The sequence below is a fragment of the Gorilla gorilla genome, chromosome 16, assembly GCF_029281585.2.
Source record: "Gorilla gorilla gorilla isolate KB3781 chromosome 16, NHGRI_mGorGor1-v2.1_pri, whole genome shotgun sequence".
Classification (NCBI taxonomy): domain Eukaryota; kingdom Metazoa; phylum Chordata; class Mammalia; order Primates; family Hominidae; genus Gorilla; species Gorilla gorilla.
This window is the reverse complement of record NC_073240.2, coordinates 63,191,231-63,216,807: the sequence shown is the minus strand read 5'-3', so window position 1 is coordinate 63,216,807 and position 25,577 is coordinate 63,191,231. Positions and strand designations below refer to the sequence as shown.

The window sequence follows — 25,577 nt, the reverse complement described above, 5'->3', positions numbered from 1 at the left end:
GTATCTCTCTGTAATAAATAATTCCACACAGGTTTTAGAAAAGCAGCACATGACAGAGAGGGTACTGGAGGAGGAGCAAACACACAACAGAATAAACCGAATCCAGAAGTGAAGCTCATTCAGCCTGCCCAGTGCAAGCCTAACTCTTTCCTCCCTGGATCCTTCTAATGTGATCATGCATTTCTATAACTACATTTGCAAATGAGTGACTCAATAACTGCTACCTAACTCTGTAAAGCATTGGGATGTACTTGTTCAAGAGCAGCTATATGGAATTAGGCCCTGACTGGGAATCCTGTCACTCCTCAGTGCTGTGGACTGGAGCCGATAGCACATAGATCACCCAAGCCTTCCCCAGGACAACTGAGAGGATCCAATGAAATCTAATGTAAGGAGGTACTATGCAGGCTCCCTGGGCCCAGTCAGAGCCATGCTGCTTCTGCTCCAAGTTCGTCTCCTAAATCCAAGGCGTTGGGGCCTGTTGGAAATACAGATTCCTGGGCTCCTCCTGGGAGGATTCTCCATCAGTGGCAGCCAGCCCTTGGCCAGCCTTTGGAAGCTCAGTCCCGGCCCACTCACAGTGAGGAATAGCCAAGTTCTATTCTGGTGTCACGAGCACCTCATTTGTAGCCTGTCAGACTGAGCAAGCCTAGGAATTGGCTTATAATGGGACATAGCAGGAACAAAACCAGAAATGCACAAGAGTGAGTGGGGCGGGGCCGAGCACCCTTCATAGCCTCTGGGGATTTGGAACTCTGGAGAAAAGTTAACTCTGGGCGGGCGCGGTGGCTCATACCTGTAATCCTAGCACTTTGGGAGGCCAAGGCGGGCAGATCACGGGGTCAGGAGATCGAGACCATCCTGGCTAACTCGGTGAAACCCTGTCTCTACTAAAAATACAAAAAATTAGCCGGGCGTGGTGGCTGGTGCCCACAGTCCCAGCTATTCGGGAGGCTGAGGCAGGAGAATGGCGTGAACCCGGGAGGCGGAGCTTGCAGTGAGCGAGATCGCGCCATTGTACTCCAGCCTGGGCGACAGAGTGAGACTCCGTCTCAAAAAAAAAAAAAAAAAGTAAAGTTAACTCTGTCCAAGGAGCACTTCCAGGAAAAAGACTGAGCCTCAGAGATTTTGAAGTGTGAAGCATCCACCACTCCATTCCATTCACTTGTCTCACAGCTCAGCCACATGCTGTTTCCAAGTGCTCCTCCCAGCCTCTCCCACTGTGCAACCCACCCCGACGTTCTGGACCCACTACCTCGTAAAACTTTCCTTGGCCATCCAGGTCGAAACTACCTCTCTCACCTTAAACTCCTAACACACTTAGCACTAATACCAGCTTCCCAAGTTGCATTCATTCAAGTAGCGAATAGTTCCTAAATAAATAAATAAATAAATAAAGGCTTCTTGAACAAAGTCTAGGAAACCAAAGATTATGCAGCTATGCGTTCATTATGGAGATTAATTTATTAAAGGCCCCAAGAAGCCTTTAACAAATAAACTGTTTGATTTTGTTTGACCCAACATTTTCTAAACTCCACTGACCTAAAAACCCATTTGTTCAGGAAGCCCTATTAACTTCTTGCAGAACTGATGATCCACATTAGAGTTTGGGAAATGCTGACCTATTCCATTCATCTAACAACTAATTATGCCATGTCCGGTTTGAATGGTTATTTAATCTTGTGTTCTTTAGCTCTGTGTGTATTTACATATTATCTTAAGTAGAATATTCATTTGAGCTAGGAGCACAACTTACATGCCTTTGAATACCCTACAGCCCCCAGTCCAGCCCTTGTAGAGATACTGAATACATTGTTTGATTTGAAAGTATTAGACCCAACGGTAAAAATCACAGATGTGTCTTAGAATACAAAAAAATGTTTAAAATCACAGCGATCACGTAAAGTTCCATTCATTTTTTCATATAAGAAAACTGAAGTCCAGAGATGTAAAACGGATCATCCAAAGTCACAAAAAAGTCAACAGTAGAACCATGACTAGAACCCAAGTCGTCTGACTCACTAGCTAATGTTCCTTCTGTGATTTAAGTAAGCACTCTTCTAGACTCCAGCTGGTTTTCCAGCAGGTAAAGGAATCTAAGGTAGTCTAGTGATCTGAATACCACAGGCAGTAGGACAGAGGCATACCAATTACAACGAATTAAAATACAAAAAGAAGACCCAAGCTCTGCTAAAATGGGAGTTAAGCGCTCAGAAGATTCCAGATGCTTATTAGGAGTTTAAGACTACAGAGCTTAAGCCGGGCGCGGTGGCTCGCACCTGTAATCCCAGCACTTTGGGGAGACGGGCGGATCACGAGGTCAGGAGATCCAGACCATCCTGGCTAACACGGTGAAACCCTGTCTCTACTAAAAAATTAGCGGGGCGTGGTGGCGGGCGCCTGTAGTCTCAGCTACTCTAGAGGCTGAGCCAGGAGAATGACGTGAACCCGGGAGGCGGAGCTTGCAGTGAGCGGAGATCGAGCCACTGCACTCCAGCCCGGGAGACAGTGAGACTCTGTCTCAAAAAAATAAAAATAAAAATAAATTTACACACACAAAAAAAGACTACAGAGCTCAGTATCAAGAATATCAAGAAAGGGCCAGTAGGCGATGGCTCATGCCTGTAATCCCAGCACTTTGGGAGGATCCCTTGAGCCCAGGAGTTCGAGATCAGCCTAGGCAACACAGTGAGCCCTCATCTCTACTAGAAATTTAAAAATTAGCTGTGAGTGGTGGCATGTGCCTGTAGTTCCAGATACTTGGGAGGCTGAGGTGAAAGGATTCTTTGAGCCCAGGAAGTCGAGGGTGCAGTGAACTGTGATCGGGCCATTGCACACTATCCTCGGTGACAGAGCAAGACCCTGTCTCCCCCAACACCCACCCTCAAAAAAAGAAAAAAAAAAATCTAATACTGACATCTGTAATTTGTATAGCTGAATAAGACACTTGACTGACTTTTTATTGGAACATCACATTAATAGTTTCAGCATTTTACTTCTCAAACAGCTACATTTATGTTTACTTATACACTATGTAAGGCCTGATTATATTCAAACAAATGCTACTTAAAGGTGTGTGTGTGCACCAGTGTATTATGCATGTGAGTCACTGTTTGTTTCTAAAGAGTTCCAATGATGACACTGTGATACCTCTTATTCCTCCACCAGCATAAAAGTATCATGAGATAAACTCTAACATATACAGCATATACATTAGAGTTGCTTGGGGGCAGGAGAAAGGGAGTTGTTATTTGCTAATACAGATTCAAGACCTCCAAAGGTGGAGGTGGAGGTCACTGTAAAGCCATAGGTGATTCCTATCCACTGGCAGGGATAAGAATGACTGCTCTGAAGGCCTGGGGTCAGCTGGGTCACACCTGCAGGTGCTGCAGCCTGGGCATTTCAACAGCTCCAGTTCTATCTTAAAGATCAACTCTGCCAGTAAGGCCTCCCTGACCCCTGGTATCTCCAAGCCTGGTATTCTCTCTCTTGCCCAGAACTTGACCTGGATAGCTGACACTGGGCATTTGCCTGGTAACTCCATGGTTATGATACATAATAACTGTAATTTTGTTAAAGCATAGTGGTTCTTTGTACTTTTAGTTCATCAGTAAGGCCCAGTGGCTCTCAACCAACCCCCAAACATACACATGCACCAACACTGCAGATGACAGGCAATGCTGCACAACCCCACATGCCTTTGTCAGCATCCAACACCATATGCACCCCAGCAGCAGCTGGCTCTGCTTCTACCCCTCCTGCCGCACTCAGTAAAGCACTTTGGAATACATACATGGGAAAAGCAGTAATACAATAGTTGCCTTGCTGCCTTTTTCTAGTAAGTCATCCAAAAAGTTTAGAGCCTTAGCCAGTAATTAGAAGCAAATGACTTCAACACGCCTCACCATTGTTCATGACACAAGAGTGAGTCAGGACTGTGCGGTGAAGAACCACTGACAGCACCAGTTACTAACAGCCTTGTGCTGGTGCCGGAAATGGAGACAAAGGCAAAAGGACTAAGAAATAAGGGTTCTTTAGAAAGCACACATATGGACCAATCAAAATCTTCAAAGTCTACATTATTCCATTTTATAGGTTAAGTTATATGCTATGGGAGTATTCACAAATTTGGGAATTCACAAAAGCTCCAAGACAAAGGCCTATGCCGCTTCATGGAACTTACTTCTTACATAAGATTCAAACCACTGCATCCAGAGAATGAAGTCATCTGAAGATATGGTCCACATGGGATTTGTCACCTCCATGGAGATCAGTGACCTCACATCATCGAAGACCAAGGCCCATTTCTCAGATCTCCTCGTCCTGCCCTCTAAGCAGCATCCAGAATTACTAGCCTCACCCTCCTCCTCAATATTTCCCTGGCCTGCCTTCTCCCTCTCTGGCTTCTCAGACTTCTTTATAGGTTCAAACGGCTCCACCCCACCATTAGCTATTAAAATCCCTCCAAGGCTCACATCGGTAGGTGCTCAATAAAGGTTCTTGACTGGACGGTAAACCGCTAACATCAATGAACTGCTAGAAAACAGATTCTCCCCTTTATTTGTTTTGAGACAGGGTCTTGCTCTGTCACCCAGGCAGGAGCAGAGTGGCACAATCATGGCTCACTGCCATGGGCTCAAGGGATCCTCCCACCTCAACGTCCCAAGTAGCTAGGACTACAGCCACATATCACCATGCCTGGCTAATTTTTTGTTTTCTGTAGAGACAGGGTTTCGCCGTTACCAAGGTTGATCTCAAATTCATGGGCTCAAGCAATCCTCTGTCCTCTGCCTCCCAAAGTGCTGGGATTATAGGCATGAACCACTGCATCTGGCTCAGACTCCCATTTTATACACACCCTACAGACTGAATCTCAGATTCTCTAATCAGCAGGTGAAATCAGGGAAAATGAGGGAGGAATGTCCATACCCTACTCTCATCTAATCTCTTTCCAATGCTCCTTTAATCTAAAGTTTGAAGTTTAGGAATTTTAATAGACGTTGATTGGGCCTCCTTTGAGGTAGCTGGGAATACAAATTGATGAAGAGGAAAAGAAATCTTCCTTTACAGCTTTAATAAAAAGCTCATTCATAGCCCAAAATACGTTCCTATTGCCCAAGTGTTAGTATTATAACAAAGATGCAGAACTTTTGCCAATTAATGTCAGTGTCCAACAGAAATTGTTAATGGTGATAAAACAAATTAAAATTTTATATTAGAACCAGTTAAGGAAGCAGGAAGGGCACAAAAACCAAACACTGCTATCAGAAGAGATAACAGAAGGCATTTATTAAACTGGATTGCCAAAGAATATAACAAATTTAATATTAAAATTATAACTACAACAGTCTGAACAATGGCCCCCCAACAATATTCACACCCCAATCCTCAGAACCTGTGAATGGTATCTTACATGGCAAAAGGAACTTTGCAAACATGATTGAGGTGGATCTTGAGATGGGGAGATTAGTCTGGATTATCCAGGTGCACCTCGTGTAATCACAAAGGTCATGAAAAGAGGGGAGGTAGGAGGACCAAAGTCAGAAGACAGGAGGTGGGAGAGTGGAAGGACAGGTGAGAGAGAGCTTAGAAGATGTGGCACTGCTGGCTCGGAAGACGGAAGATAGGACCACTAGGCCAAGGACTGCAGGCGGCCTCAAGAAGCTGGAAAAAGCAAAGAAATGGATTCTCTCCTAGAGCCTCCAGAAAAATCACAGCCCTGCTGACACCTTGAGTTTAGGACTTCTGAACTCTAGAACCTAAGTTAATAAATGTGTGTTGCTTTAAGCTACTAAATGTGTAGTAATTTGCTACAGCAGCAAAATGTTTCTGTTTTGATTTTATTTTGAAGGTTGGGTATTAAAATATAGAGAAAGAAAAAACAAATTTTTTTTTTCTATTATCTCACACAGTACATTCAATACTACACTTCTGGTCACCAAAATGTATGGGGATTTCTCCTCCCACAGCAACCTCACACAGCAACCAAGCAGTTTCCCAGGTGACTCTCCAGCAGACACCAGCTGGGCATCCTCTAATTTTTTTTTTTTTTTTTTTTTTGAGACAGAGTCTCACTCTGTGCCCCGGCTGGAGTGCAACTGCGTAGTCTCGGCTCACTGCAACCTCCACCTCCCAGGTTCAAGCAATTCTCTTACCTCAGCCTCCCGAGTAGCTAGGATTACAGGCACGCACCACCACACCAGCTTATTTTTGTACTTTTAGTAGAGACGGGGTTTCACCATGTTGGCCAGGCTAGTCTGGAACCCTGATCTCAGGTGATCCACTCATCTCGGCCTTCCCAAGTGCTGGGATTACAGGCATGAGGCAACACACCAGGCCACATCCTCTAATTTAACTCAGTTCTGACACTATCCACCTGGACATGGTGTCGGAGTGTAGGGCTCAGTTCCACAAGACTGTCCCCTACAAGCCCCAGGTTGTGACCTGTGCTTCTGACCAACAGGCTATACATCAGGGTTCCCATGACCCCACCCTTAGGTTCACTTAATTTTTTAGAACAACTCACAGCACTAAAGGAAACACTTCACTTACCTTTACCCTTTTATTATTAACAACATTACCAAGCATAAAGATGGACAGCCAGATAGAAGAGATGCTTAGGGCGAGGTATGAGGGAAGGGGTGTGAAGCTTCCATGCCCTCTCGGGGGGCACACCACCCGCCACGAACCTCCACGTGTTCATCCATCTGGAAGCTTGTCTGAACCCAGTCCTTCATGTTGTTAATAGAGGCTTCATTAAATAGACATGATTGATCACATTGGCCACTGCCGATCAATTTAACCTCTGGCCCCTCTCCCTTTCCCAGCAGTGGGGACTGGCATCTGAAGTGGGCAATCTTGTGGGGCTAAACCCTCAACCTATGGGATCTGACCCTATATCTCCAGGTAGATGATGTAAAAACTGAGTTAAATTAGAGGACATCCAGTTGCTGTCCACTGAAGAATCTGCCGGAGAATTGCTTTGCGTGGGGAACGTCCTCCCGCCCCAACAGACAATGGAGTCAGGAGCGTTGAGTGACTGTGAAAGAGAGTAGGAAATAATATCTTGGTTTCTTCTATCTTTAGTTTACCTCAGTGTTTTCTGTTTACTTGTATTCAGAGGTGGGTTCACATGAAGCTCACACAAGTTAAAAAGCCAGGCATGGTTGCATGTGGCTGTACTCCCAGCTACTCGGGAGGCTGAAGCGCAGACATCACATGAGCCCAGGAGTTCGAGGCTGCAGTGAGCTATGATTGTGCCACTGCACTCCAGCCTGGGTGACAGAGCAAGACAGTGTCTCAAAAATATTAGATAAGTAAATAATACAAATGAGCACAGGGCCTTGGAAGGGATCCCTCCATGTGAGGGGCCCTAAAGCTAATCTTCATGATCAATCCATCTCTGCTTGTACTGGAACCACGTTACACTTACCCACACCTGACCCATTATTAGTTTGATGGATTTTCACTAGGAAATGAGCTTCATCAGGAAACGCTGTGCCAGAGCATGAATGTGAAGTGGGCAGGAAATGGATAAAGCACCTGATGAACCAGCCATGTATTATATACCAATGTGACTATATCCAGAACCTGGCTTTGTTTCCACAGGCCGTTTTCCAGGATAGAAATAGCCTGTTTTATAGACTGCTTCCTTCAGAGCAGTATTTACTGTCACAGTCATTCATGCTTTCAGTATTTGCTGAGCACCACACAGGGAGGATACAAAAAAATGGTTGAAACTGCCTCAAGGAGCTAAACTTTTGAAGGGATAAGAGATGTACACCGGTATCACATGCTGCTTTCCATGACAGCTCTACTTTAGAAGGGAGGTATCAATCCTAAGTAAAAGTAGGACGGTCAATAATTCCTGCTGCGGGGATCCAGGAGGCCACAGCCAAGGGCAAGACAGGGATAGGGGTAGAAGAGAACAGCAAGAGAGGTTGCCATGGAAACATTCACCAAAGCAGAGGAGGACAGTGAGGACAGTCAGCACCGTCCTCCCTGGCATTTGGCACAAACACCACCCCACCCGTTAGGTTAGGAGTCTATTACAGAAAAAATGCTCTGCCATTTGGTTGTGTTTACCGATCTGCAGCCAGGACCATGCACTTGCCAAGTTCACAATGCTGTTCTCCCAATGAATGAAACCTGTACCATATATTTAAGAAAGGAGAGGGGGAAGATATGTAAGAATTAGGGACAATTTGGTCTCTATCTCAATCTTAAACGCAAGGAGTTTAAAGAGGTAAGGCATACCATAAATCAATGTTTCAACTAAGCATTAATTAAATGCTAACATTAAGTTACATTCTCCCTCTGAGAGGCAGAAATAATCAAGTTCGTGAGAGGCCCAAACTGAGACTTGAAAGACAGGAAGACCACGAGATCAAGGAGACAGGTTAGCCAAGGTATAAAATGAACCTGGGATAGACAGCAGTGTCCAGCACATGGCGGGTTCTTCATGAACATCTGTAAAGTGAGTAAATACAAATGTGCCTAAACCAAGTAAATGAAGAGACCATCCAGGTTATCCTGCCCTGTCTAAAATCCAGTCACTGCCCTGGGAGTCCTGCCTTGCATGGTATCATCGCCCCTGTTTCAGCACAGGGAGTTCCTGTCCCTAGAAAAACCCTGACCCTGGTTAACCCAGAGACAGCTGAAATACAGAAACACCAAACATCTTCTTGCCCCCTGATTAATGGCCTCTGACTGCAAGCCAAATCAACTTTCGAAATTGTAAGCTCACTGGAATGAAGGCCAAAAGTCTCAATGTTCACATAGGACAATGCATACCCAAAGGGAAAAAGTCTGACACTACCCAGAGGCTTTCACAATCAGAGAGTCACTGACTGGCCATTCACCAGAAATAAACATTTATTCTCACTGTGGGTCTTCCAGAGGCTGGTGGCATGCTGACCCAACCCATAAAAACTGGCTAAGATAGGCGCACAGTGGCTCACACCTGTAATCCAAGCACTTTGGGAGGCCAAGGAGGGCAGATCACCTGAGGTCAGGAGCTCGAGACCAGCCTGGCCAACATGACTAAACCCTGTCTCTACTAAAAATACAAAAATTAGCCAGGCATGGTGGCAGGTACCTGTAGTCCCAGCTACTTGGGAGGCTGAGGCAGGAAAATTGCTTGAACCCAGGAGGCGGAGCGTGCAGTGAGCTGAGATCATGCCACTGCACTCCAGCCTGGGCAACAGAGCAAGACTCCATCTCAAAAAAAAACTGGCTCAGATAGGTCAAATATTCTGTATCCCAGGATCAATCTATTAACAGGTTTTATCTAGGCTGACAAATAGGTTTTATCACATGTGACAACTCCAATCGATTGGCAGTGGCTGCCTTTCCTAGGGTACATAGTAAAGTGTCATAATCTTCTAGCGATGTCTGCCATGACAGCAAGAGAAAAAGTGATGGCACAGGGGTCAGGCATTTACTATCCTTGATTCTAATTACACTGTATACATATGCATAAACATATAATGCATATATTTACAACCACATATAATTATCTTTTTCCCTAATTAGCTTTTAAACAATAAAGAAAAGCCCTATTACAAATAGCAACATCTAAATCACAACCATATCGTTAAATCCTAAGTACAAAAGAAACAGGAAATTAAGAGTAGGAAGTATGACTTTAATCCGAGTCCAGCATGTGCTAGCACAGCTGTTGCTAGAAGGATCCAACTGTTGAGACCTGCTCAGCCAGGGGACCCTTCCCTCCCTAGGTCCTTGGGATCACCTGAGCATCTGTCCTGGTCCAGGCATATCATACACAGGGGAACTTGGCAGGGTGAAGAGGACTGACTCTGCAGAGTGCCATTTACTGGACAAGGCATTGTTCCAGGGGATTTATGTGGTCTCAGTAGCCTTGTGCTCATCCTTATTCTCAGGCTTGAACCTAAACATGAATGTTGGCCCCACCTACCTCCCTACTTCCCTCTTACACTTGCTACGCTGTAAACAACACGGGCTGACTGATTATGCACTAAACTGTATGGGATAAATAAATGCTGCAAGTGGCCAGAGGTAAGGAGATCACCAAGTCCTTAATGTTTAAAGGTTGACATGTTTAGAACAAAATCTCAGCAGATAAAGGTGCACTTCCATCTACAGAGGGGAATGAGGCTGACTGGAATTTGGATAGGAAAGGACCTTTCAGATAGACTATAAGCTTTACAGACAAGGCTGTCTTCAACTTAACAAGGATACGGCATATTTCCACAGGGAGAAGTGTAATAGCCCCCACTCCCTTTAAACATCCTGCCAAATGTGCAAAAAGCAAGGGTGTGCTCTGGCTGCTCCCCAGTGCCCCTGTTTTCCCTTAAATAACCACTACTGGATTAGGCCATGTCGTGGACTTTCTAGAGCAGCAACTGATGGCTCTTTGCCAGACATCCTGGAAGTAAGTTTGACTACCTGACCAAGGCTGGCTTGTAATGGTTCTCTAAATGCTGTTTGGCCCTGAGCTCATCCCACTACATCCTCTTTAACACTTGCCTTCCCCAGTGAGCTCTTGGGGACCAGGGTGCATCTGCTGCCACCAGAGGCGAGAGTGGGAAAGGGGATGGTCCATAGATGTCTGGTGCTCCTCCTACACCCAAAAGTCTGTAAATCAATCCACTGCATTGCCAGTTGTCACATAAATGATTCATGACTATGTTAATCAATACATTTTTGCAGATGCTATTAACCCTGATCGTTTCAAGGGGAAAATATAGCGCAGGATGCAGAGGCCACTGCACCAATTGCTAGACAGACAGACAGACAGACACACACACACACACACACACACACACACACACACACACCCATGGTGTTTTTTGAAAGTACCGTTTTACAGAGGAAAAAAGTAAACCTGACCTAAAACAGAGGCATCAGTATCCTTAGGCAGGGGCTAGGATTAGAAGCTCATGTCAGTAAGGAGAATGGCTCCAGACGACACACAGTACTATGATTATGACTCTTGCCCAAATGTATCTATACCAACAAACACCTAGGGGCAGGATGAAATAGCACCTTTCAGCCAGGTGTCGTGTCTCACACCTATAATCTTCACAAGGCAGAGGGAGAAGGACTGCTTGGGGCCAGGAGTTCACGACCAGCCTGGGCAACATTGTGAGATCCTGTGTCTACAAAAAAAAAAAAAAAAAAAAAAAAAAAAGTCAGGTGTGGTGGCTCGCACTTATAGTCCCAGCTACTTGGGAGGCTGAGATGGGACAATCACTCAAGCCTGGGAGTTCAAGGCTGCAGGGAGCTGTTCACACCACTGCACTCAAGCCTGGGTGACAAAGCAAGACCTTTTCTGGAAAAAAAAAAAAAAATTAAAAAAATTAAAAAAAAAAAAAAAGTCCAACAACAACAAAAAAGAAAAGAAATACCACCTTTATAATTAATGTTCTAGATCACACACGGTACATAGGAGGCAATGTGGCAGTAACTTCCACCTCCATAGTGTGGCAGATATTAATCCATCACCATACTCTTGACCATGGAAGCTGACCTGGCCTCATGATCTCTCTCAGCAGCCACCACCAATCACCACGAGATAAAACTAAAGATGAAACTTTTATGTGTCCCCCATAACTCCTAATACACTGCTATTGATGAATGTGCTCCTCAGAAAGGATTCCTAGACCTCTAGCAGGCTGTACACCAACATGGGAGACGCCCTCTTAAGAGCCCTTGATGGTATTTTTCCTCAAGTGGCTCATAATCAATGAGAGATGAAACAAAACTGTGCAAATGAAAGAAAGCCAAAGTGATTAAAAAGTCCACTGAACCAATGTGTTGGGAATTCTACTGAAATATTAGAGGATGTATACAAAAGAGAAATCATACAATTGGGCTGGGCACAGTGGCTCACGCCTTTAATCCCAACACTTTGGGAGGCCAAGGCGGGAGGATCACTTGGGGTTGGGAGTCTGAGACCATCCTGAGCAACATAGTTAGTCCCTGTCTCTACAAAACAAAATTAAAAATTAGCCAGGCACGATGGTGCATGCATGCTTGTAGTCCCAGCTACTCAGAAGCCAAGGAAGGATGAGCCCTTGAATCCAGAAATTCGAGGCTGCAGTGAGCTATGATTGTGCTACTGCACTCCAGGCTGGGTGACAGAGTGAGACCCTGCCTCTAAAAAAAATAAATAAATAAAGAGAAATCAAAGAATCATGGAGCAAATAACCAAGCCATGCACGACTCTTCAACAATTCAAACAACCTGATTCCTCCAAGTCCCTTGAGACCTCCTCTCATAGGCCTGCTCCAGCCACACTGGTCTTCACTGGTTTCTCAAACACATTGAGCTCCTGTCCACTGCAAGGCTTTCCCTAGGCAGCTTTCTCAACAAGGAAAGCTCTCTTCCTCCTCCTCCACTGACATCCTGCTACCTGCTCACGAAAGGCTGGCAAACTCCCACTCAGGCTATAGGGTTGGACACATTCCCTCAAGGAAGTCTTCCCTGATCGCCCTCTGCCTCACCCCAGGCCAGGGTAGAACACCAGGTCCTCCCGCACAGCACTCCCTGCAGTTGCCAAGGACTGTTAGTTTGAATTCCACCTAAGTGGAAGCCTGGCTATGCTTTCCATGAGCTCCTGAGCGTAGGACAGATGCGCACCACTGTATCCTTAACACACAGCACAGTGCCTGGAACTCAGAGGGAACGTGGAATCAATGAACTAATAGATCAATGGATGACTGAATAAATGATGAGGCAGACAACTGAATTAGAACTGCAGGTCAAACAGGAGGTTAGCGGGACATCTGTGATGCAGAAAGCAATGGGAAGTACGGAGAAATGTGTTTGTGACGTAAGTTTGAAACAAGTAGGCACAAGAAACATCCTGATAGAGTGGAGAAGGCAGGCAACAGTGATATCATGGAGCATGATACAAAATCCAAAATTCATAAAGATTAATAAATTTGACTACATAAAACAAATTTTGTGCAGTGAAAAAGCTAGTGACAAAGACAAAATGAGGGAAAGTATTCACAGCATGTGACAGATGCTAATTTCCATAATACATAAACAGCAAGGCCTGGCGTGGTGGCTCACGCCTGTAATCCTAGTATTTTGGGAGGCCAAGGAGGGTGGATCACCTGAGGTCAGGAGTTCAAGATCAGCCAGGCCAACATGGCAAAACCCCATCTCTACTAAAAATACAAAAATTAGCCAGGCAAGGTGGTAGGCGCCTGTAATCCCAGCTACTTGGGAGGCTAAGGAAAGAGAGTTGCTCGAACCCGGGAGGCAGAAGTTGCAGTGAGCTGAGATCGCGCCATCGCACTCCAGCCTGGGTGACAAGAGCAAAACTCCATTTCAAAAAAATAAAAATAATTTTAAAAATCAAATACAAATCAATAAGAAAAAGACAACAATAGACAGACAACAGACACAAAAAGTGAAGAGAAAAAGAAATAAAAATGAATTAAGCATATAAAGACAGTCAACTTCTGCGGAGAAAAATGGTTTTACACTGTTGGTGGTAGTGTAAATTAGTTCAACCATCACGGAAGATAGTGTGGCAATTCTGCAAAGATCTGGAGGCAGAAAATACCATTTGACCCAGCAATCCCATTATTGAGTATATGCCCAAAGGAATATAAATCATTCTACTATAAAGATACATGCATGTGTATGTTCACTGCAGCACTATTCACAATAGCAAAGACACGGAATCAACCCAAATGCCCATCAATGATAGACTGGATAAAGAAAATGTGGAACATATACACCATGGAATACTATGCAGCCATAAAAAAGAACAAGATCTTGGTCCTTTGCAGGGACTTGGATGGAGCTGGAAGTCGTTATCCTCAGCAAACTAAGGCAGAAACAGAAAACCAAACACTGCATGTTCTCACTGATAAGTGGGAGCTGAATGATGGGAACACATGGACACACAGCGGGAAACAACACACTTTGGGGTCTGGGGGTGGAAAGGAGAGCATCAGGAAGAATAGCTAATGGATGCTGGGCTTAATACCTAGGTGATGGGTTGATCTGTGCAGCAAACCACCATGGCACACATTTACCTATGTAACAAACCTGCATATCCTGCACATGTTCCCCTGAACTTAAAAGGTGAAGGAAAAAGAAAATGCTCAACCTCACATCACACATCATAAGTGATATGAGATTCCATTTTTACCTAGCGGATTGGCAAATATAGGCAGTCTGACAATACACTGTGTTGGCGAGGACTCCTGGGAACAGGCACTCTCATACATTGTTGGTTAAATGATTAAAAATGATACAACTTCTTTGGAGGACAATTTAGCAATATTAAATTAAAAATGAACATAATTTCTGACTTAATCGTTTTAGGACTTTATCCCACAGCTGTACTCACACTTGCAAGCAAGAGAAAGAGCACGCGCATGCACAAGAGTGCACACGCATCAGCAAAAGACAAAAAAAAGACCCACATGTCAATAGGGAGCCAGTTAAAAGACGAAATGGAATATACTATAATGGAATATAAAACTGCTGTTAAAAAAGAATGAGGCTATTCTATATAATCTAATAGGATATAACTTACAATGTTAACTTTTTTTAAGTAAGATGCATAAGTACACACACCTTATATACTATATATTCAGAGGGGAAGGGAGTCAGAACATAAAGACACATATACATAGACCACTTCCAGGATAATATACAAATACTACTAACAGTGGTTGCCTTTAGGAAGGGACCTTAGTTTTTAGTGGATGGATTGGAGCAAACTTACTTTTCACTGCATGCCTCTTTCTACTTTTTAAAATTTTTACATGTGAAATTTAACTTTTTGAAAATTAAAATTGTATTAAAAAGAAAGGAGGACAGATGAGCCTAAAGATTTAGACAGAGCCTAAATCTTGCTCTGTTACCCAGGCTGGAGTGCAGTGGCGTGATCTCGGCTCACTGCAACCTCTGCCTCCTGGGTTCAAGTGATTCTCCTGCCTCAGCCTCCTGAGTAGCTGGGATTACAGGTACCTGCCATCACTCCTGGCTAGTTTTTGTATTTTTAGTAGAGGCAGGGTTTCACCACGTTGGCCAGGCTGGTCTTGAACTCCTGATCTCAAGTGATCCACAAGAAGGGAAGTGACTCTGGACAGGAGACTTGATTCATTCAAGCTTCAAATAACTGAGGCAGGTATGATAAGATTACTATCCCTTACACCAGAACAGGGGCCCTTATGTACAAAGGCCATCTGGGGGAAAAAAACCAGTGAGTGACAACCTTGACTCAAAAGCAGAAAACACAACTCAGTCTGTGAGCAGACCCGAAGCAAGCAGGTAACACAATCACACTCCATAGTCAAGAGGATTAAATAGAGAATTCACATATCTGAGATTGGCAAACACCAAGACTAGAAACAGAGGGGGTATGCCCCAGAGATCTGCCTCGGTGACAGTCAGGTGGTACAGGGATTTGTCCTCTGGTTCTTAGCAGGCCCTATGGAGTTTTAGAACTTTGGAATCAGGCCTCCTGGACCAGGAATCGATTAGTCCAGAGGGATACCACAGCCTTAGAGTTGACTTAATTCAGATACAACAAGAAGTTACAAGGCAAAAACCCTCAGGCTTCTGTGTCAGATTGTCCCCTGGGTCCCTGTGGCCAGCAACAGGTATAGATGAGAGCCTCTGAATGAAACGCCCAGGCTGGAGCCCTGTCAGGGCTGCAGTCTTCTTCCCAGAAAACACTATGATTTGTATTTCAGGTTGAAATTCACACCACCAAATAAAGACACCCAGTTCCTCTCCCTAGGAGTACACATCTCACACCCTCTGCCCCTCTATTTGGGGACCAATGCCTCTGTCAACATACTTATCTTAAAATAGAAACCAAGTGGCATATGCTGTGGTCTATTTCAGAAACTATGTCAAACACATCTGGATGAGTACTCCCCATGCCTGCCTGGCAAGGGCTTCTCCTTGGCTCGTAGGAAAATAGGGCACAGACACTTCTCTCTCCCCTGCCAGTTATGTGAGGGATTTTCTGGAGTCAGCATGTTTCACAAGAGGCGTAGAAACTCTATAAATATGCATCCTAGGGCATAAACCAAAGGACCTTAAATTAGTCATGGCCAAAATACATGTACTCGAAGGAGCAAAACAACTCCTAGTAAATTGCCAAGAACACAGTAAAAGCTCCATAAAACACCTACTGCAGTTTCTTCACCTCTAAGAACCCAAACCTCAAAACATTTAAAAATTAAATTAAATCAAATCACATAACACACATCAGCATGCCTCTGGTTCTTTTCAAAGTGCCTTCACATACATCATCTCAATATGGTACCCTGTGTACCATCCAAAATTCATATGTTAGAAACAATCCCCAATGCAACAGTGTTGAGAGGTGTTTAGGTCAAGAGAGCTCCAACCTCATGAGTGGATTAATGCCACTATAAAAGCACTTGCAGGAGTGGATTTGCTCTTTTGCCCTTCTACCATGTGAGGACACAGCAAGAAGGCCCTCACCAGAAGCCAGCACCTTGATTTTGGACCTCTCAGCCTCCCGAACTCTGAGACAAATAAATGTCTGTTCTTTGAAAATTGCCCAGTCTCAGGTATTTAGTTTTGCATCATGAAACAGACTAAAATGGTCATTTTGTCTTCAATTAGAGGATTACTTTCCCAGAGTGTTTCTTTTCCAGAGGACCTAATAAAAAATTCGATAAAAAATCTAATAAAGATACAGTAGTAAAAAGTAAAAAAATTTAATTAAACATACACACACTGAGACACTGAAGGAATATAGCCCAACTGCTATTACACCAGGACGAGGCCTGCTATGATTCTGAGTCACAAGTGAATTTGTTGTCTGCATTCAGGAGCTAAAAGAGCAACATGTCCTTTCCAAGGAGCGTTCCAGAAGTCCCACTGACCCAGAGCAAGAGATGGGCCTGGGACCATGCCCGGGGCCCAAGGCCTGGAGCTCACCCACTCTACATTTGTATCCCTGATATTTTGTTCAATAGAGATGAAATCCACAAAATATTTACACCAAGCTGCACAGAGGCATAGAATTAAATACACATGGGTTTCTGGTCTTCCATTTTTAGAAATTTCCTTTATTTTATTTATATATTTGAGGAATGACTGATGCCATTTTCCCTTTCTTCTTTCTGAATGTTTTTCCAAATGGAGAAAGCTAAAGAAAGCTGCACAAGTCCATGTTTGCTGAGCTATAAAGATTCTTTCAGCATCCAAACTTAAACTACCAAATTCAAACAAGCCACTTGTCAATGTTTGGTTTCAAATTTCCAGAGTCTCAGGCTACATGTGATCCTTTCAGGCACAAACCCTGAGAAACCAAACAAGCAGTATGGTCACATTTACCATTACCTGTTCCGGTGACTTCGGGATATGACACATGTTTAAATTGCCTAATTATGTAAGTATCTAATTTTGTGTTTAACATGTCATCAGTGCACAGCCAAATTATATTCCACAAATATGTAGAGAACATTCGGCCTTAATTAGTTGTTTATCCCTACTGCTGTGCTGCTCTCATCTCAGATTCAAAAATGTTATTGAACTAGGTCTTTTTTTAATGTTCACTTTAATGTATATGCACATATGTAAGTATATTTCCCTTCTCCAAAGGGAAAAGCTCTACACAGTTTCACATGCTCCAGCAGGCTTGTGACCAAGGACTGGGGACACTATGGTAGGCAGAGTCCTCTGCTTAAACCCTGGGAGCCCTTCAGAGAGATGTTTACCTGTTAAAAGTCGTTTCCCCTCAAGCCTCACTCAGTGGGCCTGGGGCTCAAAAGTCAACTCAAGGTCATTATTTCTCAAAGAGAATCCAGAGCAAGGTATCAGTCTCTCAGATCCTCCCTTGTGCTTGATCATCCAAATTATTACTATCATCCTGGAAGGAGCTGGGTGTTTTTGTGGTTTTTTTTGTTTTTTTTTTTTTTTTTTTGCTTTTCCTGTTTATCATCTTTCTCGCCTCCTCCAGGAAGCCTTTGAGACTTCTAGACCAAATTGCTCTCTCCAATGGCTAAAGTGAGTATCACTCAGTAACTGTCCCAAACAATTTACCCTGAATTACTCACACTTCTACATTACCTTGTGATTGTTCCCTCTAACCATCTTACTGTTCAATCTTACATACCGGGCCATGATTTATACTTTACTCATGATCGACATGGGGTTTGAGCACAATGTAGGGTACCAGTAAATGCTCAATAAATATTTATTGGTTCGTTTGACTAAGTCTCAAACAGAGATGAGATCTGTCCACTACACATCTGAACTCCTGCAGAATTAAAGTATTAAAGTCACCATCCCCAAAAATGTGGTGCAAATCATTAACTCAAACAAGTGCTACCTCCTCCTAACAAAAATTGCTACCTCGCAAATAATCCAGATTAAGGGTAATTGAGAGGACAAACATCTAGCGAACAAAACAGAAGCTAAAGTTCTAATTGAGGCCAAGATTCCTCTAACCGGGAAGAGTTTGGACAGAAAATAACAGTTGTAATTGTTTTTGATAGTTTCCATGTCTTCAATTTAACCATGATTGGCCCAATAAGACAGATACACTATTTCCAAAGTCATACAAATTTGCTTTCCACTTAAGACACAAAACAGTTGTTTAACTTTCTAGACACTGGTATGTTCTCCAAAGTCAATTGAACTGTAATGGAATTTTCCGCCTTTGAAACACCAATAAATGCTAGCTTACAACAGAAGTCCAAGAAGTGTTCAGAATATGTAAACATAGCCACAAAGACCTAATTTTTTCCTTTTTAAAATCTGTACACTTATATATACATTCCAGAGGACTCAAAGGAGAACTAGAATAAACTAGTTTAGGAATATCACTAAATTGGAATCATCATAAAATCAAAACCTTTTTTCTTATCAGTTGAGGCCAGGTCTCTCAGGAAGTCTCTGCATTTATATCGGTTATGTAAAAACCTTAACCAGTGATCTTGGATAAGTCACGTACAGGCTGAAAGAATACGACAGTTCTCAGGAAAACATATTATCTCAATTACATTATTATGGGCCTGAACAATCTTTGCCAAGGAAACTACACACAGATGCAAACACTTCAGCATTAAGTTATGTTTGCTTCTAGAAAGTTTCTGGTATTTCTGATAGTGGTGTGCCTGACGTTTTAGGAATTCACGATAAAAATGACCAAACCACCCCAGGCACCTTGACCAGGGGCCACAGCATCTTCCAGTTCCCACCCCCAAAATTAACCCAAACCTGTTGGCATTTCTAAAGAAAACTTCCAGACTACTTCCTCTCTCTAGCTTCTCCAAAACACACCAGCAATTAAATACATCGGCCAGAGTGAAGTTCCCTGCTAAACTATAAACCCAGCATGCCAAAAAATTAGAGGGGGTAACTAAACCCTGGCCAAGACAGGTCTCAAGTCGGGTGGGGAGACGTCTCACCAGCTAGAAACCACAATGCAGAGTTGGCTAGACACAATCTTAACACATGTGCTTTTCATAAACGATAAGTCTTTCGATTTTCGAAGCACCTAAAGGGAAAGGTTCAGGGGCTTTCACCAACCGATGAATCAGTTCATCCTCCTGGCTTCCCAGAACAGCAAACTCAGATATCCCAGGCAGAACCATCCAACCACACAGGCCTCTCCTCAGTTTGCTACCAGGCATCTTCTCCTCCTCCTTCCTGAAACAGTACCATCACAAGATCACTGCACCCCCCAGAGTGATTGCTTAGGGCTCACCACTACCCCCCCGCACCCCCCAACCCCAGTTCCCGCCCAGAGCCACAAGCTCTGGCCTGGTGACCTGTCAAAATTGGCATGCTGCTCCAGGGCCGGTCTCCAGACGGAAGTCAGGCTGATGATATCTGTCTCCCCCGGAGAAGCTTTCAATAGGGCCCCAGGTCCCACTCCAGAAGCTCTGAGTCAGTGAGTCTGGGTGAGATTCTGAAATCTGGATATTCAAAGCCGTCCCAGGTGATTCTTGAAGATCAGTCAGGATCAAGAATTAATGCATACTAAATTCATATTATTAATAACCACACATTATAACATTACCTGCTGGAAACTACAGTAGCACTCTCAGAATTCACACTTTAACACACGACGTATGACACCTGGCACATGCATCAGTATACTTTTCCCAGAGGTACCTGCCAGGTTTCACATGCCATCTCTTCAGAGAAATAAGCACAGGTAACTCTCACAAAAAGAGCTTTTCCTCTTCTCAAAAGCATTTCCCACATTCAGTTGTGGGAAACAATCTAAAGAGATTCACCTGAGAATATGGAAAGCAAAACTTAATCAACCCACTCCAGACACACCGGGCAAGGAGTGAAATTGGCTTTAATAGGCCGGGCGATCAAGGCACGTGGCTTCACGTGCTTTCTTCCTTGAACCAAGTTTACAATCCTGCTCCTACTGTTATTCTTAAAATAAATTCTAGAGGGACAAACATTACGTCTACACTAAACGCAAACCACAGGAACCAAGTAAAGAAGGAAATGTCTGTGCATCCACAAAGACAAACAAACAAAATAAGCTTCTAGTTGGAAACCTTTACTGTGTGCATTAACTGGACTCAAGTTGCAGGTCAGCTGTCACCGGTGTTAAGGCCACCATGGCAAAACACGACTCCATCCCTCTTCCCATTACTCTTCCACCTAATTTCTCAAATTCCCTGTAAGAAATGCAAACCTACCTGGGAAAGGTGACATTTATGAACTATTAAACCTTATTTGTCTTCCAATAAATAAATCAATCTCCTTTCTTGGGACTGTGAAACCCAAGACCAGCAGAATTGCGGAGGGGGGGTGGTGGCACAATGATGAATGTTCAAGAACAGAAGGCTGAGGGTCTTGATGTCTTCTCCCACTTACAGACCCTGAAGATCCTACCTTCCAAGAAGAGTGAGGAAGATATGTGTCATATACCTCACATAAGTCCCTCTACAAAGAAGTATTGATGACTTCCACGTATCTGACACTGCCTAGCCCTAGGAACAAGCCTCACAGTTTTCAGGTAAGAAGCGGGGTAATTACCACAGAGTTTGGAGGGCAACAGCCAAGATGAAACAAATAGGGAGTCGAGGCTTCCCAAGGAAGAGGCCCCCAAAGCTGAGATCCAATTTACATATTTGTTGTCTGCATGGCATGGCCAGGGAGCAGAAACTGCCAACTGCCCCAGAGAGACATGGCAGGGTCACCAGGGACTCAGATCCCAAGGGCATCGTCTGGAGGGCAAAGGAGGGTCGCGATCTGGAAGGGATGCTGCTGCGGAAGGGGAGGGGTGGGAGTGCCAGGCTGGTCTCATCCACCTCCCGGCCCAGCAAGGGTAAACATGGCTAAATCCTGCCCAGCTCTCACCCCAACTCCATACCCCCTCGCCCCCTCCTCCCGTTGCCTTACTCTTCCTGCCACCTTCAAGTCCCACTTGGGGGGCTCACTCCAAGTCACTCAGCAAGTGGAGGACACCTCAGAATAGGGACTATAGCAAGGACAAGGTATTAGAAGCTTAGGCCAAGGAGAATAAAAGTAAGCAACCCCAAGTAGACAGAACTTTCTGTGCCCAGCCATAGATCTGTGCTGGACCCACAAACTACCCCCACAGTTCCCAGGAGACACACACTATCCCAGCCCTCCTCTTCAGACCCATAAATCCTGTTTGTGGATGAAAATATAAAATAAGTTCCAGAGGGATATCATGCAGAGAAAGACCTCAAAATCAACATGCACACCCTCCCTGCCCATCACTGATGCTGGCCACTGAAGTACCCAGGCCAATAACCTTGGGGGTGCTCCTGATACCTCCAATCACTCAAAACACTCTGCTGGCCCTGCTTCCTGAAGAATCTCTGAGCCAGCCCCTTCTGTCACCTTTACCAGAGCAAAGCTTCTCTACCTTTTGCTTAAGCTATAAATGGAGAGGGGCCGTCTGGGTGGCTTGTTATTAATAAAAATGCAGATTTAGTAGCATGAGGTGAGGCAAAAGAATCTGCCATTTTAACAAGCACAGAAAGTGATTCTGACACAGCTGCTCCCAGACCACACTTGGCCCAGGAGACTTTGGAATCTCAGCCCCTGGAGAGCAGCCACTGTGGTCAACTCTGTCCCCAGCACTGGCCACAAGGCAGGGCCTCCCAAAAAAATGTTTGCCGAGGGAATGAAAAAAATACCATGAAGCTTTGGACCAACTAGAAACCACAGTGGAAAGACAAAACTGAATGAACAGCTCGCTCCCAGCACACCCGGGGCCCCCAGTGATCTGACTAGGAGTTAGTTTAGGCAAATTTCCATACTTCAGGCTTAGTCCCCATTACCATACAAAGAATTCACCAGCTGGACCAGGCTGAGGTCTGTCTGGGTCTAAAAGGCTCTTGTCCACATTACCTCTTTTCCCCTATCCCAATCCCTGCCAGTTAAAGCCCACAGCAGCCGTCTGTCTCCTCCCAGTCAGAGCCAAGGCACTGAGGTACAGACCTGGCTCCCAGACTAGAGGGGCAGCCCCAGGAGGGCAGCAACGGCTTTGCTCCTCTCTGCCTCCCAAGGTATCTGGTATAGGGCCTAATAAATGCCTGCTGAAACATTTAAATGAAATGGGGAGAGGGAAAAAGATAAACCTTTACAGGCTGTACCTACCCTACTTTCAGCCTTGATACAGGCACTTGGCAGCCCCCTCAAAGGATGCAGGGAGCAAGGGAGTGACAGCGGGAGTCACCTCTAGGACACCACCCCATGGCTTCTCCAAGGCCCTCCTCAGGCAGGGTCTTAGAACAAATGCTTCCATGGAAATGTGAGATACGGCTGGGCCATACCTTAGAGGCTTTCCGAGCGTTGGAGAAAAGCAGTTCCCATAACCAACTCCCCATTCCCTCACCCACTAATGAAGCAGTTAACAGGTCAAGGGGACTTAGAAATTGAAGACCACAAACAAAAGAGTGGTGGTTTATCCTGGCAGTTCTAATGCAGTCTGGGCTGAAGGCTCTCAACAAAGAATAATTTAGTCTATGTGGGGCAATAAGTAGGTTCTCCCCTCAACCAATGATGGTAAATTAACTGAGCAATTATTACTAAAAGCAACAATGCACACACATGCTGCATACCAACTGAGTCCTGCAGAAGGCAGGCAGGCTGAAACTCCAAACCTAGAGTACCAGCACTTGCACAAGGTGAAATTAAACCCAAGGAGGACACATCCTATGTAAACATTTTCATACCACTCATACAACAGAACACAATTATGACAGTACAAGAGACAAACACCAAAGCAGGAAGACTCACTCCCTTTTAATATTAAAAAGCAGATACAATTCTCCCAGTCCTCTTGGTAAAGGTCTCTGGTAACATCTAACCCTCCTCTATAAAAATCCACACAGCTCCGTGATGCTAAGAAGCCTTTGTCTTATGACATGATCCCACTGAAGTCAATGCCCCTCACTGCAACTGCTAGGCGAGGTCAAGGGGCCCCATGCAGGAAGGGGAGTTACCGGGCTGTGAGGATGCACGTCCCAAGGTAGAGCTCAGAGGACACAAGAGAATCTGCTGGAGATCAACCGCAGGCAGTATTCCCCAGCGGTGCTCATCCCCTAGCAGCACATTAGAATCACCTGGGAAGCTTTTAAGACAAATAGGGGCTGGGTACAGTGGCTCAAACCTGTAATCCCAGCACTTCAGGAGGCAGAGGCAAGAGGATCACTTGAGGCCAGGAGTTCGAGACCAGCCTGGCCAACACAGCATAACCCCGCCTCTACTAAAAATACAAAAATCAGCCAGGCATGGTGGCAGGCTCCTGTGGTCCCAGCTACTCAGGAGGCTGAGGCAGGAGAATCACTTGAACTGGGGAGGCAGAGGCTGCAGTGAGCCGAGATCAGGCCACTGCACTCCAGCCTGGCTGACAAAGCAAGACTATCTCTTGAAAAAAAAAAAAAAAAAAAAAAAGGCCAGGCACGGTGGCTCATGCCTGTAATGCCAACACTGTGGGAGGCCAAGGTGAGTAGATCATTTGAGACCAGGAGTTCAAGACCAGCCTGGCCAACACGGTGAAACCCCACCTCTACTAAAAATACAAAAATTAGCCAGGCATGGTGGCATGCACCTGTGGTCCCTGCTACTCAGGAGGCTGAGGCAGGAGAATTGCTTGAACCAGGGAGGCAGAGATTGCAGTGAGCCAAGACTGGGCCACTAGACTCCAGCCTGGGTGACAGAGAAAGACTCTATCTCAAAAAAACAAAAAAAAAGGAAAAAGAAAAATAGGGATGCCTAGACGGCAGTTTCAGGTTCAACTTGTGTGCGGTGGGGCTAGGCCCTGGTGTGGATTAAAAGCTCCCAGGTGAGCCTAATGAGCAGTCAGCAGCAAGACGCTTGGTCTAGTCCCAGGAGAAAGCAAGAGATGCAGGTGGAGGTGCGTGTACACAGACTAGTACAGTGTTCTTGCTGTTTGCTGACACCAGAGCCATCCTTCCCTACCCACTGCAGATCTCACTCAAGGAAGACAGGACCAAGCCTGCCTGAGGCCTTCACCACTCCGTGCCTCATTCCTTTCTCCTTTCTTCAGCCACTCACAATGCCAGCTGCCTCCCTTAAGAAAGCTTCATCCATGGCCCTCAAAGGGAGCGTAGGGTACAGCAAATCATGACACGAGTGGGCTCCCCACAACCACCCCAATCACTACCATCTTTAGGCTTAAGGCTCCATGCTATGTGCCTCATATGCAACCTCTCAATCCCACCACAACCCACTGAGGTAGTTACTATTATTATCCATATTTACAAATAAAAAAACCGAGGCATGGACAGTTAGGAACTTATGTGATGCTTCACAGCAAGTCCATGTCTGAACCAGGATTCAGATCCCTGTGCAGAGCTCTAATGTCTAACCATTTTGCTACCCAGATTACATCTAGTTGCAATTAACGTCAACATTGCTCAGCCTTTGAAAAGAGGGAAAGTTACCAAATGAAAGCAGAGTCAATTAAAGCCCTGAATTTGATGTCTTAAAAATCAATTTCAGGCCAGGCACGGTTGCTCACGCCTGTAATCCCAAAACTTTGGGAGGCCAAGATGTGTGGATCACTTGAGGTCAGGAGTTCAAGACCAGCCTGGCCAACATGGAGAAACCCAGTCTCTACAAAAATACAAAAATTAGCTGGGTGTGGTGGCGGGCACCTGTAATCCCAGCTACTTGGGAGGCTGAGGCACGAGAATTCCTTGAACCCAGGAGACAGATATTGCAGTGAGCCGAGATCGTGCCACTGCACTCCAGCTTGGACAACAGAGCAAGACTCCGTCTCAAAAAAAAAAAATCAATTTCATCAGTATAGGTGGGGAAGGCATGATTTTTACTGGCAGTTCATGTGAAAAAGATGTGTGGTTTCGGGTGACCGTATGTTCACGCACATTTGCAAGACACCTACTATAGGTCAGGTACAGGGATAGGTGCTGGTAACATGGAGACACAGGTCATACCCTTCTCCCCAGTGACTTTGTTGTTGTTGTTGTTGTTTTGTTTTGTTTTGTTTTTTAAAAAAGGGTCTCACTCTATCACCTGGGCTGGAGTACAATGGCACAACCTCGACCTCCCAGGCTCAGGTGATCCTCCTGCCTCAGCCTCCC

At 44.8% G+C, this 25,577-nt stretch overlaps 1 protein-coding gene and 1 pseudogene across 10 annotated transcripts in view; one reads left to right on the top strand and one right to left on the bottom strand.

The window, feature by feature from the left end:
* TLN2 (talin 2) overlaps positions 1–25,577 on the bottom strand; it is a 452,474-nt gene that overhangs the window by 394,137 nt on the left and 32,760 nt on the right. The window contains exons 1-2 of one of the 10 annotated variants that reach the window (XM_055364063.2): positions 19,776–22,619; positions 19,534–19,653 (exon numbers count right to left, since the gene is read on the bottom strand). The exons of the other annotated variants lie outside the window; for them this stretch is intronic. The gene's annotated coding sequence lies outside the window, so the exon portion shown is untranslated. Of the gene's footprint in view, positions 1–19,533; positions 19,654–19,775; positions 22,620–25,577 lie in introns of those variants that run through there. 10 annotated transcript variants of the gene reach the window in all.
* LOC101133253 (uncharacterized) overlaps positions 4,237–25,577 on the top strand; it is a 52,710-nt pseudogene continuing 31,369 nt past the window's right edge.